The following is a 12,661-nucleotide window of genomic DNA, read 5'->3' as shown; positions in this document are numbered from 1 at the left end:
GTTCACGGCTGCCCGTGTTAGTGGCGTTAGACGTGGCGATGCTGGTCTTCGTAGTGGTGCTGAGGTACTTCTAACGCAGTGGTTGGAATTCTTAGCGGGTCACAGTTTCTTTGTGTGAGGGACAGAAATGTAGTTCAGTTTTCAACTTCACGATTACATGCGTCCAACCTATGTGGTAACGATAACTTGTTGCTGGGACAAACTTAAGTCGTCCTGTGAAATAACGTCTTGTTTTTACCTAATCTACGACGCTCTTTGTGCCAGATAACTTAGTTGTTAATAACGTTATCGACATATTTCAGAATGATGAAACTGATGATGATCATTTCATTAATGTTTTGTTCACGTATTTTACCCAACATGGATAAACTGAAATGTGCAGAAACTGTCTTTTGTGGGCCGAAAAGATGCTTATACTTATTTGGCATGGATATATTATTAGTGAATAGTCTATTGAATATTTATTCAGTGTCACTTGGCTGGTGTATAGTGTGTGAAATGGTGCAGACTCGACTCGGCTTTTCGGGGTTCTCATAAGTTCTACATGTTGCAGACTGCAGAGTGCAAGTTACAGGGCGGATGCCCAGACGATTTGAATAGCGACACAGTGAGTTGTTCTCTATTGTAGGATACATGCACGTGAGTATGTATGTGAGCGATAGGAATGCTGTCCTATCGCTAACAGTTTATTAGGCATGATCCTTAAGTTACTGGAAACTGAGCCAGCGGTGTTAGGACTTCGCGAGTAGCCGGCAAACCTTACTCATTTCTTCTTGCTCTGTATATTGACTGTTATTCGACTTGACTATCACACAAGTCCTAGTTGAGGTTGGAGTTCAGGCTGCGTTTGTCGCTCGGACCGGAAGCGACTCTCCGCGGAAAGAAAAGACAGGTGACGAGAGGGAGGTGAGCCGAAGCTACGAAAGGGCGAGGGTTCAGGTTCGAATCTTCTCAGTTTTATCAAAGATGAAGTTAAAAGGGAGCTACCGGTTGGAGCTTGGCGACAGTTCATCCTGTCGACCACTCCCGAGCAGGTCTCGGTTGTCCCGTCAGTGTTGTTTACCTTTGAAATCATAAGACGACAATAAGCTTTGCTGGACAAAAAAGCAAAGTAGATGCTTTCTGCTACAGTTACAACTTGCTGTCTTCATAACGTGATTGTTGGAAACCAAGACTTTGACCCAACGGTTGGTACCATTTTTGTGTCAGACAGTGTAAGTAAATCGAAAACACAGTCTGCAAAAACAGCTCGAACAATCAGATAATATGCATTCTGTACATTACGAACAACACTTGATCAGTGCATTGACCAACAATGAAATCGTAGGGCAGCTAAGATCTTTAATTCGACGGACTCTTCCCAAACATGGAGCAGCACGAACCCTTGAAAAGAGTCTTAAATTCATTCCAAGAGCACTTCGTCGCCATTTGAGCACTTGGTCAAAGCTGCAGGAGTAATAAAATGCTCTCGATCAAACGCTGTCTATATATGATCCCTGTCAACGATCGCTGCAAGGATGTTAATTGTTTCGCTGTATACGGCCTTAAGTGGAAGGTACAATCGAAATAATGTGCCTGGGGGGTGTGATACCCCTGGCATGCAACCTGATCTTCTAACATTTTTCCCCACATCGAAAGTCATATTATATTCCAGTGATGCAAACGTATTGGCCAATGGAGTAGAACTGTCAGTGAAAAGACCCCCAAAACAGTTGGCACATAGGAACGCTATAGGGCTGTTACTCGTGGTCTACCGCACCGCATAATTCCATCTGTTTTTAGCGGGGTCATTTTGAACAAAGCCAAACGTTGGACAGCGTCATAGGGCTCGGCTACGCAAACTGGCGTTCAGTCGCAACGTCGCGCATTCAATAATGACAGCAGTATCAACCAAAGCAGCGGTCGCGTATCTGTCTGAGGCTAGAACGTGCGCCATCCAATTAAACGCTGAAACAGCGTCGCATGCGACGGGAAATTAGTCAACAGCAGAAGTAACAGTAGCGGCAGCAGTCTTTTAGCGCCAAACTTCCGTTTGTGGAAAGAGAGGCCGAAGAGTTTAACTACTACAACAGCAGTGGTGGCAACACAATCGGCAAAAAGGCGTTAGCAGCTCGCGGCCACAGTGAAGGCGGCATCGGCATTTTGGTTCTGCTATAACAACAACAGCAACAACGTCAACGATGAAGTCAGCCGCTGGTCGTCCAATACCGGAAAAGTTGCAACTGCCGACAACTTAAGCTACATCTGCGACACGGCTAGAGATGCTGCTCTCGTAATCACAGTGACTGATCGTAACCGTGACAAAATACATTACTTCAATGAAACGCCACTGAAGTGCCGTATGCCATGCGATGCGGTGCTCGAAATGAAAATGAATCAATGCAATACGACCGGTACATTTCGTGTTGATGACGTGACCGTCGTGGTAATGATGAAGAAAGTAATTAAGACGTTGTTGAGACGAGAAGTACACTTCTCTGCTTGTCCCTTCATGGTGTCGCGTGCATATTCTACAAGTGACGTACCCTAGTAGCGTTCACTGTGGCGTAAGGAGCGCGAAAAGCGTATTCGTCTGCTAATGATGATCTGGAGGTCATAAGCTGTTACAGTCAATTGGGTTGTAAATTCCAGTGCTTTGCTTCGAAATCTCGAATATAAACAGCCATTTGTACAGGACACTCGGCTATATGGCGTCAGTACAGGCAGTGATGACGCTGCGTCAGGCAACGAAAATGAAATAGGACGTGCGATGCGAAAGGTTCAGCGAAAAGTAACAAGTCTTTGCGCCCGATTCATCTGACGCTATTACTGCCAATCACGGATAACCATATATGTATATGCGTATATATACATATACGTACGCACATATACATAGCGTCACAGTGTAGAGACTAACGATTCAAAGCAAGAACCTGTATATAATGCAACGTACAAAGCTATACCCACGCTAATACACGCAAGGAAGACGAATCTGAGGCTAAAATCGACAAAGTAGTTCGCCCCGAAAAATGCAGAACGTAGGAAACTAATTTACTATACTTATACTCGTATAATTTAACATTTTAATAATCCTGAAACACATCGGCTTTGTTAGGCGCGCAACGACGAGTACGAAGCTCAACATATGGACGCTAAGGAACATGCTGAGCTCAACTTATTCCGATCAGTTTATAGCCGAGGGCAATTTCTTGTGGCAAGAATTAACTATTACTAGTATCGGCAGCATTGCGAGCGGTAATGTAAGGTAGCCAAGGCAGAAACATAAACAAAATACAATAATATAATAATACTACTAATAAAAAGTGACCATAAAAAATCGGATCAAAGGTCCCTACTCTGTCTGATCCCCCTGAGCACTTGTTTAGATCGGCTATCCGTAATCAACATCATCATCGTCATCGCTGTTATTGTCATTATCATAATCCGTTCAGTCAATCACCTTATGTGTCCGCTAGCCCTGTTATTATACTACAACTAGCCCACGCTGATAACGATAGTTGTTCTAGTACTAGTGGTACTGCGGGGGACTAGCCGCTACTGCCAACTGAGCAATCTCATTAGCCGTTCGCCGCCTCTCGCCGCGCCCCTCTCGGCGTGATCCGAACCATCCTCACTAGATTTTGTATAGCCTGCTTCCCGCTAACTGCCAGTCACCGACCGGCAAACGAACCTGTTTATTCACTTTGCTTCTCTCTCTCTCTCTCTCTCTCTCTCTCTCCCCACCCATTTTTCTGCCTTTGGGCAAACAACGCAAGACACTTGTTCAAGGAAGATTCAGTCTTAAGTTAATCAACCTCAACGTCATCCACTTTGTCAGTTCAGCTGCCCGGCAAGTAAGTTAGCTGATTGACAAAAGCATTGATCACTCGAAAAACCTCAGGGGATTTTCTCCTCTCATGCCAGACTCTGTGCCGCGGCCGATTATAGTATGGTATAGACCAATGTACATATACGACTACGCAAAGCTATCAAATGAAACCTATAGAACAAAAGCGGCAATAGCAACAAGAGCTCAACAACGTAACAAATTAGAAAAAAAACAACAAAAAATAACAAATATGGAGTACCTGGATCGCAGTCATGGTAGTATGGGGGGACGCTCATTGAGGCGGCTGAGCAGTGCACGAAGTCTTCGCCAAAGGATGTCAAGATCAGCTCCGTCCTCTCTGCGGAGGGCGGCTACATCGCTCAGGCGACGGCATCATCCGTTTGTCCATACAAGTGAGTCTTCTTAGCAATCCCATTGACTGTTCTCGTTAAGTATTACTGCTACTACAACGATTGCGATTGTCAAATTACGAAAGTAGCAACAAAAAAGGAACTGCCTAGTTAATAGAGAATGACAGTAGCAAAAATTTTTGACGAGCAATAGATCTCGTTTCTACCCTAGGGGCTGTTAGACGATACGTCAGCAACATAGGTCATATAGCAGGTGAAAGTCCGGAAAGAAAACCGATTTTTACAGATCAAAATTAGATTTTGTGTAAGATTGAGGGGAAACCTTGTTCGCTTGTTTGAAGCAACGTAGAGTTCTTTTCCTGATACAGTCGATCCATAAAAATATGTCCATATCTATGTATTCTTTTGCATTCTCGCGTCGATCTTGCATCTGTATGGGCGCTTGTCCTTAGAGTTCATCCTGTACTTGGTGGTGAATTAAAATTAGAGATAACAAGAATGAGTATCAGCAGGGTCTGATGCTGAAGAAAACAAAGTAAAAAAGTACGAGTCATTTTAAAGTCTGACAGAATCTCATACAGCATATGGGTACAGAGAAACGTTCATAGCCTCTATACGCAAAAACAAAAGTTCCTGTTTTAACTGGCGATGATCCTGAGTTGGCATCATTACATCAATGGCAATGGCCAGCCTCGCTTGCTGATAATCAGTGCTTATCAATACCATTTTGCCTTCATCTCTTGGCGAGAAAAATCGATGAATTAAAATAGTCGCGTTTTTGCTTGATTGCATCTATCTGTATAAGACTAATTGGCTATTTTAGTGATGAACTAAATTCTAAATAGCTAAATTATCTTAAGTTAATTTTTGTAATCACTGCGTACAACGGACCCTTCCTCATTATCCTGGCATATTGTCGTCCACCGCGCGTCACGTTTTGTCTATGGCGAAGAATGATTTTACTACTATTATTATTATATATAAAATTGCTGAATGAAATTAACAATAAAACATGAAATACTAACAAACCTGTATGCCTATGTTGTTTTTATTTGCGGTTTTGCTGTCGAGAACGGCGATAACAATACGACTGTAATTACTGTTAAGCAAATAATTAGAGTAGATGCGATTGTGGAGCTAATGCTACCACTGTGAAAAGTGTTAATATGCAAAATACGACATACTATACGAATATTAGAAAAAAAAACTGAAATGTAACTTCTTGCCAGTATCGTATAAACTATTTGCTGGCATGTTGGAATTAAAAAAATACCCTCTAGAGCATTCAGAGAGCTAACATCGATCGTTTAAGATGATTTACAATGGGGAAAAAACGGTGCTATTTTTGATATATTTTATAAAAAAAATGAAAAAATTAAATAAACAAATAAGAGCTAAAATTATTTGACAGCGCCAGTGCACGCCAGACTACGGAATTGTCAAATTTCTACCGTTTGTTTAGATGCAGTAGTTTGGTGGAACTGGCCGATCATATGCGTGTCTATCGCGTGAGCTCTCCTCTACCGCGAGGTATGAGCGCGTATCAGAACCACGCACAGCACATATAGCCAGATGAAGATGATGTGCGGGTCGTGTCGATTTTATGAGATAAATGTATATATATGAAAATAGAAAAGCTTTGGAGCTTTCCCTTGGTACTCCATGGGTATTCGAGTTATATAAGTAATGGCAGAAGGGGGGGGGTACACGCATTACGTATAGGCTTAAGTATCTTTATAACTTAACATATATATATATATATATATATATATATATATATATATATATATATATATATACATATATATATATCGCGTATTAATTTTATATGGCTCGGTGGAGTAAACCGCAAAAACCTTAGTTGAAAAAGCCAAGCGTCACTAGTTTATGCCTCGCCATCATTACGTACTATGCAAGAGGTGTGGCTAAATATAGAAAGATGTTCATCTTAGAATATAATTCCTTAGCGAACATTGCCTCATCAAGACAGAAAGTATGCGATAAGAAAAGTTGATCAGCGAAAATTGACGAGTTTATAATAAATATAGTGCAAAACGATTTGAAGTTATTTACGTTATGAAACGTTCAATATGTATTGCTCATGCTGTCCTTTTGAAACAGCTTTAATTTAACACCGGACATTTTTGGAATCGAACATAACAAGGAACAGCAATGCCTTTTATTGAAGGTTATCAAAGCGTTCTAATAGCATAAACTACCAAATTTCTTGAGCGCCCAACAACGTCATAGCCTTAAGAACTGCTTAAGGTGAGATGTGATGAAACGTCCCAAGTGGCCTGTTAATTACGGTTCAGCCTGCGAGCAAAGTTAGATTGATACTAAAAGAATAGGCACGCAAAATTGCTGCGCTGACAGAACAACGTTCCTTCTCACCTATTGCAGTGTCAATAGCAATGAGGTCGCTACCATTTACACTAACTAGCCAGCTCCAATTGTAACTGAAAATTAAATCTACATTAAAGCAAATCTGCAAGAATTCATAAACGCATTATATTAGATAGGACTAGGTAAGCTGGCAGACTAGTCTCTTTCGATTAGAGTACAACTGGTATATACAACTGTCTTACAACAAGCTCAGGAGACGCTTAATTGGTAGGCCAGCAAATGGAAAACGGTTGACCCCATGAAACCTTTTATATCGTTCGCTCTATTTAGTTGGTTGGTTTAATGGACTACTTCAATGCAACAGCTAGAATGTCTTTCGAAGATTCTTGCGAAGCATAATAATTTCAATAGCCAGAAAGCACTGAAGAAACAGCGAGTTAATATACAACACTTCTGCTCTTGAGAGAATATGTTAAAAAACAACATTATTATACACATTATATGTGCATCATTGATGATAGGTTTTGGCAGGATCGTCGCAGTTAGCAGGCCTCGAAAGCCTGCTGTTTTATAGAGGAAGGGAAAATCCAAATAGCGGACAGATGCAGTTGGCGTACGTTCCAAAAGGACAACTGTGTCATATACGGATGCTTACTCGTGTACGATGCGATGATAGGCAACGACTGTCACAAAAATCCGCCGATAACTTACATGTTAACCGTGATGTCTGCAAAAAACACGTACCAAACGTCTATAGCGAATCTATGTATAATGAAACAATAAACTATAATATAGTATATAAAATAATAAAATAAAAGAAGCTGTATATAATAATTTTAGAAAAATCACAGGCAGGGTCTAAGTGTTCGGCACTGCAAGTCTGGCATCATACCGCAGTCGCGGAACTATTGCTGCTTACGAATAATTTTGATAATAGCATCATCCACTTTTTGTTTCACTGAATTCCCACTTTGTCTGGGTCTAGTGAACTTTGAAAAGAAACACGTATGAAGTTTTTCCGAGACACACTGCGTCGCAGTTCAAAAAGTTGAAATGTGTTTTCGTACCGTCTGCGCAATAATTCATGTTAATTGATGCTTTGTTGTACAAGCAGAAATGAACTCTTTCTTTGCAGCTGTGTACGAGATGAGTACTGGTTCGCTTTCGAAAACTTTAATTTAAGCCCTTAACTCCAGAGGTGCCCCAGTTTATAGTATGTTGCTTCTCCCTCTTATACGAGAAGGTTCTTCATTTCGGACCTGATATTGTGTGAACGTCTGCACGATCGAGCGCCTGCTGATGGAAAAGACATCTCCAAGGTATATATACACGAAAAACCTCTTGACTCGTCGATGCGTGAGTCAATACCATAACCTCCAAACAAGACAATGTCGGAGTTTACCTACATCGAGTTATGGCTGAGTGTGAGGTCGAAAGAAATAAGCTAATCGTTAGAGTTCAGCAAATGTTCACTGTATATTGTTAGTTTTACAAAGATGCAAAGAAAACAGGAAAACAGGACGACCCCGCAAACCTCCAGCCTTCTTTTCTCTCTGCCGGCCATCCAAGCACCACTTGAGTCACCACACACATCCCTGCAATTTTAGGTTAAAGCGCTAGCCGCGACAGATCTCGTCCGTTCTTTTCTGGGACAAATTGCTCCACTGTAATGTAATACTTCCGAATTAATCCAAACGTTGACTGATTCATGGTGTCAACCCATCTCCAAGTGCATACCTAGAAATAGATTGTTACAAGGACGTTACTCGATGAGGTAAAATCCGAAAACTTATATTTGTTGCGAAGACAAGCTTGCATTGGTCCGTTGGTCCAAGTCAGCCACTCGATCACACGGGTGCGCTTAATGAATTAATGCGCTAACTAATGAAAAACTACGGGCTCTCTCATGCTTTTCTACTGGGTCAACTTGGATTATTTCCCCCCCGAAAACTTACGTTGCGAAATATTTGCGTAATTAAAACTGAGTTTTCGATATTTATATCAAATTCAACACATACAAGACCCAACACTCAGGTAGGGCTCAAAGAAGCGTCGAACATAACACAGCATGGTCAATTACGTTGCCCAACTTCCTTGATCATCTAGGCGCTGAAACACCCGTGTTGGCGATTCCTTATCCAAGAGATACCGATATCAGCTGACGCCGCTAGAAGAGATGCGCGTTTTTGGAGCGGATTTCCGCTAGGCTAAAGCAGTGCTCGAGCACGAGGTTCATTCATTCTGCGGACAACGAAGATAGGCCTGAACCATTAGGCAGGAGTCCTTCGGATAACCTCGTTACGAGTTAAGAGACTACGCCCATGTGTGTAGGAGTACTCTGTGTTTAATCGGATTATGGTTTGAGGCTTTTAGAGCCAAAGCCCCGTTCCATTCAGCTTCGTATTACGTATCTATCAGTTCCGTCCCGCTGGTTTTCTATATAACCCACTTTTAATTAATACTCAAATTATAGCATAATGCTAAATCTTTCCGAGTGTTTTATTGGCCAACGTGTCTGGCCTTAATTTTATAGATGGGTCTCTGTGCAAATTCAGGGCATTGTTTCACTTCAGTTGAGGAGCCTGATTATTTACCCTTTGTTCGCCCTTTTGAGTGAGTGTTTGTCAAATGGGGCTAAGCAGGCTTTCGTAGTTTCACTACCAGCGAGCTATATCGACTTTGAGCGCGAAGCAAGTTTGAGCAACTCAGAGCAAAGGTCCGATAATACTGTTGGGTGACATCAACCCTCGTTGTATACATAAACCCTCATAAGGTCACCCTGTTATCATGCTAGTTGTCAGGACATTGTGGCAAGTAACGCAGGTTTCTTCCGTGTTCTCCGGCTTCGTTGCGGAGCTCAATTTGTTTGCTTTTATTTTGCATAGGCTCATCCATCGTCTGCCACTCATCGCCATCGTGGGCTTTATTTCTTGTGCCAACTTATCGGTAACGAATGCGCGGTGTGTGAGTGAGTGAAGGGCCTACTTGCTATTGGTCATGGTTTATCTTCCGCCCACTCTTTGCGGGGTTAATCCGGACATGTGTCCTTCGAAGAAACTAGAAAAGTAGCAGAAGCGTCTGGATATACATCTTATGAAGCAACAAAGGAGCTTAAAGATTGCCGTTGGTAGGGGCCACTCCGCTCTCGGTATGAGGCTTTAGATGGATTGACGAATGGTCGGTAACATCTGGGCGGTTAGACGTGGCTCAGCTTGAACGAAAAGACTAACTTCTTCCGTTTTTCGTGAAGACTAAAATGGGAAAGCAGAGAGAGAGATAGAGAGATAGAGAGAGAGAGAGAGAGAGAGAGAGAGAGAGAGAGAGAGAGAGAGAGAAAAAAGGCGAGAATGAGTAAAAACCTGCCGTTTTATTTGCCTGTGGGTTGCGTGGCCCATGACGACGACGAATTCGTTGTCGACGGCGACGTTCAGATGTGCTAGAATGCCGGATTATCTTTACTGCATAGCAACCGCACACACTGAAGGGGAATTGGGAACTGAAACTGATCGACAAAACCGTCCAGGGGTAGCAAAACTCAGTTTAGCCTAGCGACCGCTTACGGTTATATTATATGAGATGGCCTTTGCGTGTCTATGGAGTGAGCTAAAACCGATAGAAAAAAGGACAGTTTAGTGATAATTCAAATCGTTACATTAGACAGTTACAACAGAGTTTGGGTCTGTCATATTTAGTAGCTTCAATCAAAAAAAAAGAGACAAATATTATAAACGTATGTATGTTCAAGGGTTCTTCTTTAGTAACTACTGTAGACTTTTGGTAATATAACACAGAGTGGCATTTATTAGTTATATTGATTAATTAGTAATTAGCCAGATTAATGTATCGTCAAACCCTATAACCCGTAATTTATAACACTGGTGATAACAAGACGTTTCATCAAACGCGTGAAGATATAGTAAAAAAGACTAATATGAAGTGGTCCTATTTTTTTGTCGTTACTGTAGCATCTTCCGGCAGACGGTACGAATTTAATTTGCAGATGCTGTAGAAGATCTTGTTTCTTCCTTTTCAGATGCTCAATATTGAAGATTTTTTTGTTTCAAGTCCTTGCTTTATCTGAGGTTAATTCAAGGGATCGTGAGTACCAGAAAGTTTAGTACAGAAAAAAAAAATTAAATAAAGCAGGTTTTTTTCTTTAAAAAGCTAAACAAAACAGGCAGATGTTGTTTAACTACCGGACCAAATAGGAAGGTTCCCTATTACTACAACTAAAAAGCAGCGGTCTGCTATATATAAGTATGAGTACAGCTTGTTTTTTTGATTCGCTGTGTACGGCCCGTGTTAATTTGCTTAATTGGGTATAATTCATGTCATTTAAGCATTGCCCAACTACCTTGCGGACGGAATTTATTTATTAAATAGTCGTAATAAATAGCCTTTTACCTGGTTTAGGTCAATTAAGTGCAGAATACGCCTTCGCAGCATCAGTATGTTAGTAATCGGTTTCTGAGGAGTTATAATGAATTAAATTTTTTACGTTTTTTTTAAACGTTTTTAATCAAACTTCTTCAGCTCATTCCTTAACTAGCACTCTACTACCTACGTATAGACTTAAAAACGTACAGACAAACGGACGAGTCGCCACACTATGCGATGTCAATTGTGTGTTTTAAGCACTATTGTCAGTCCATCTCCAAGGTTCTTACAGGTTTGACTGTTTAAGTCATCACGCCCACGTCGCCAGTCGTGGTATGTTGAAGACACCGTTGACTACTGACTCAGTGACAACTAGTGACTTGTAAAATCCAATAGTACTAAACTCATGAATTCTGTGACGGCCTGAGGGAAACCTCGGCCTTCTCCGCAACTAGTCATCTCTATAGGAAATGTGTCTTCTAACTTTGTAAAAAAGACAAGCAAGTTATTAGCAGCAGCTGCCACTTATTTATAATTACCCGGGAAATAGATATATTTCTAGATTCGTATAACTGCTTTTATTGATCTGACGCTTGTGGCTGATAGCCTAACCACAGACGTACACGCACGTAAATAAACGGAAAGATAAACAAGCGAACGCGAATATTTGCCTTCACTGCCGCCAGCAGAATAATAATCCTGCTGGCGGCAGTACGTCGCGTCATGGTACGAATTATAAATGTTGAAACTCGTTCACGATATTTCGGCTGTCGTCGATATCTCCAACAGATGACGGCTTTGTTACCGTAAGCCAAGTGTTAAGGGCGGAAATATGTATGCCGTATAGAGCCGGTGTCTGATGTTTGAACGGAAAAATGTAGGAGTGGATCACTTTTAGAATAGCTGTACTGTAATATTGGTTTCTTTTAGATAAAACTTTGGATGGTGTTTGGAGTCTGAATTTTAGCGGGATTTTAGACACCTGAAAAAACCTAACATTTCCTTCGACGCTTCATTCGGTACCAGCAGCGACGACAGTTGAACTGTGTAATAGGGCAAAGCGAACAAATCGCTAACTAAGATAATGTAACAAGTGATAACCAGTACTGCTGATAATCAGATGAGAAACGAATATCAGAGCTCTTATCTTGCTGGCAAAACACGCTCGCTTCAAGCTCATAAGGTACCCACGAAATACCCATTTTCCAAACAATTTATATACGTTGTGCGACTACTATTAAATATATCATGTATGGTTTATCCTTATATATTGTTATTAAATGTGCGATACAAGTTTTCTTAGGCATATTTTGTAATCCAAAAATCTTACATATATAAAATCATAGGAGAGTTGCAAAGCTCATTTCCTCTAGCTGCAGTTACACTCCGGAGGTGACCCGATATTCTTTCAGATACGCGCGACGTTAAGTAAACTAAATCGACCTATGTGACCAGAATATTACTACTGACCTAGGTTACTGTTTATGCCAAATGGGCTTAAACAAGCAATGAAGCTGCTTAGCCACATATGCTCCGCTTTGCAGTAACGTATCTGTGACTTACTACGCCTAACAGCAGGTTACTCCAGTCCACAGGACATCATCCGTCCTACAGGTGCAGGCTGTACGTACGCTAAATTATGTAATTATATGATGGGGAATTATCACCCTCTTGCACTCCTTCTATCTCTGGCTGTTATCACAAAAATCTGACACTAGCTAAGACTGACAAATAAATGTATTCAGTGTAAAGGACAACT

At 41.2% G+C, this 12,661-nt stretch overlaps 1 protein-coding gene across 8 annotated transcripts in view; it reads left to right on the top strand.

Annotated features, from left to right (window-relative positions):
• LOC111247518 (rho GTPase-activating protein 4-like) overlaps window positions 1-12,661 on the top strand; it is a 136,400-nt gene that overhangs the window by 75,358 nt on the left and 48,381 nt on the right. The gene's annotated exons all lie outside the window — the stretch shown is intronic.

This window comes from Varroa destructor, unplaced genomic scaffold, assembly GCF_002443255.2.
Source record: "Varroa destructor unplaced genomic scaffold, Vdes_3.0 BEIS01000001.1, whole genome shotgun sequence".
NCBI classification, from domain to species: domain Eukaryota; kingdom Metazoa; phylum Arthropoda; class Arachnida; order Mesostigmata; family Varroidae; genus Varroa; species Varroa destructor.
Note: the sequence above shows the minus strand (reverse complement) of the source record. Positions and strands in the feature narration are given on the sequence as shown.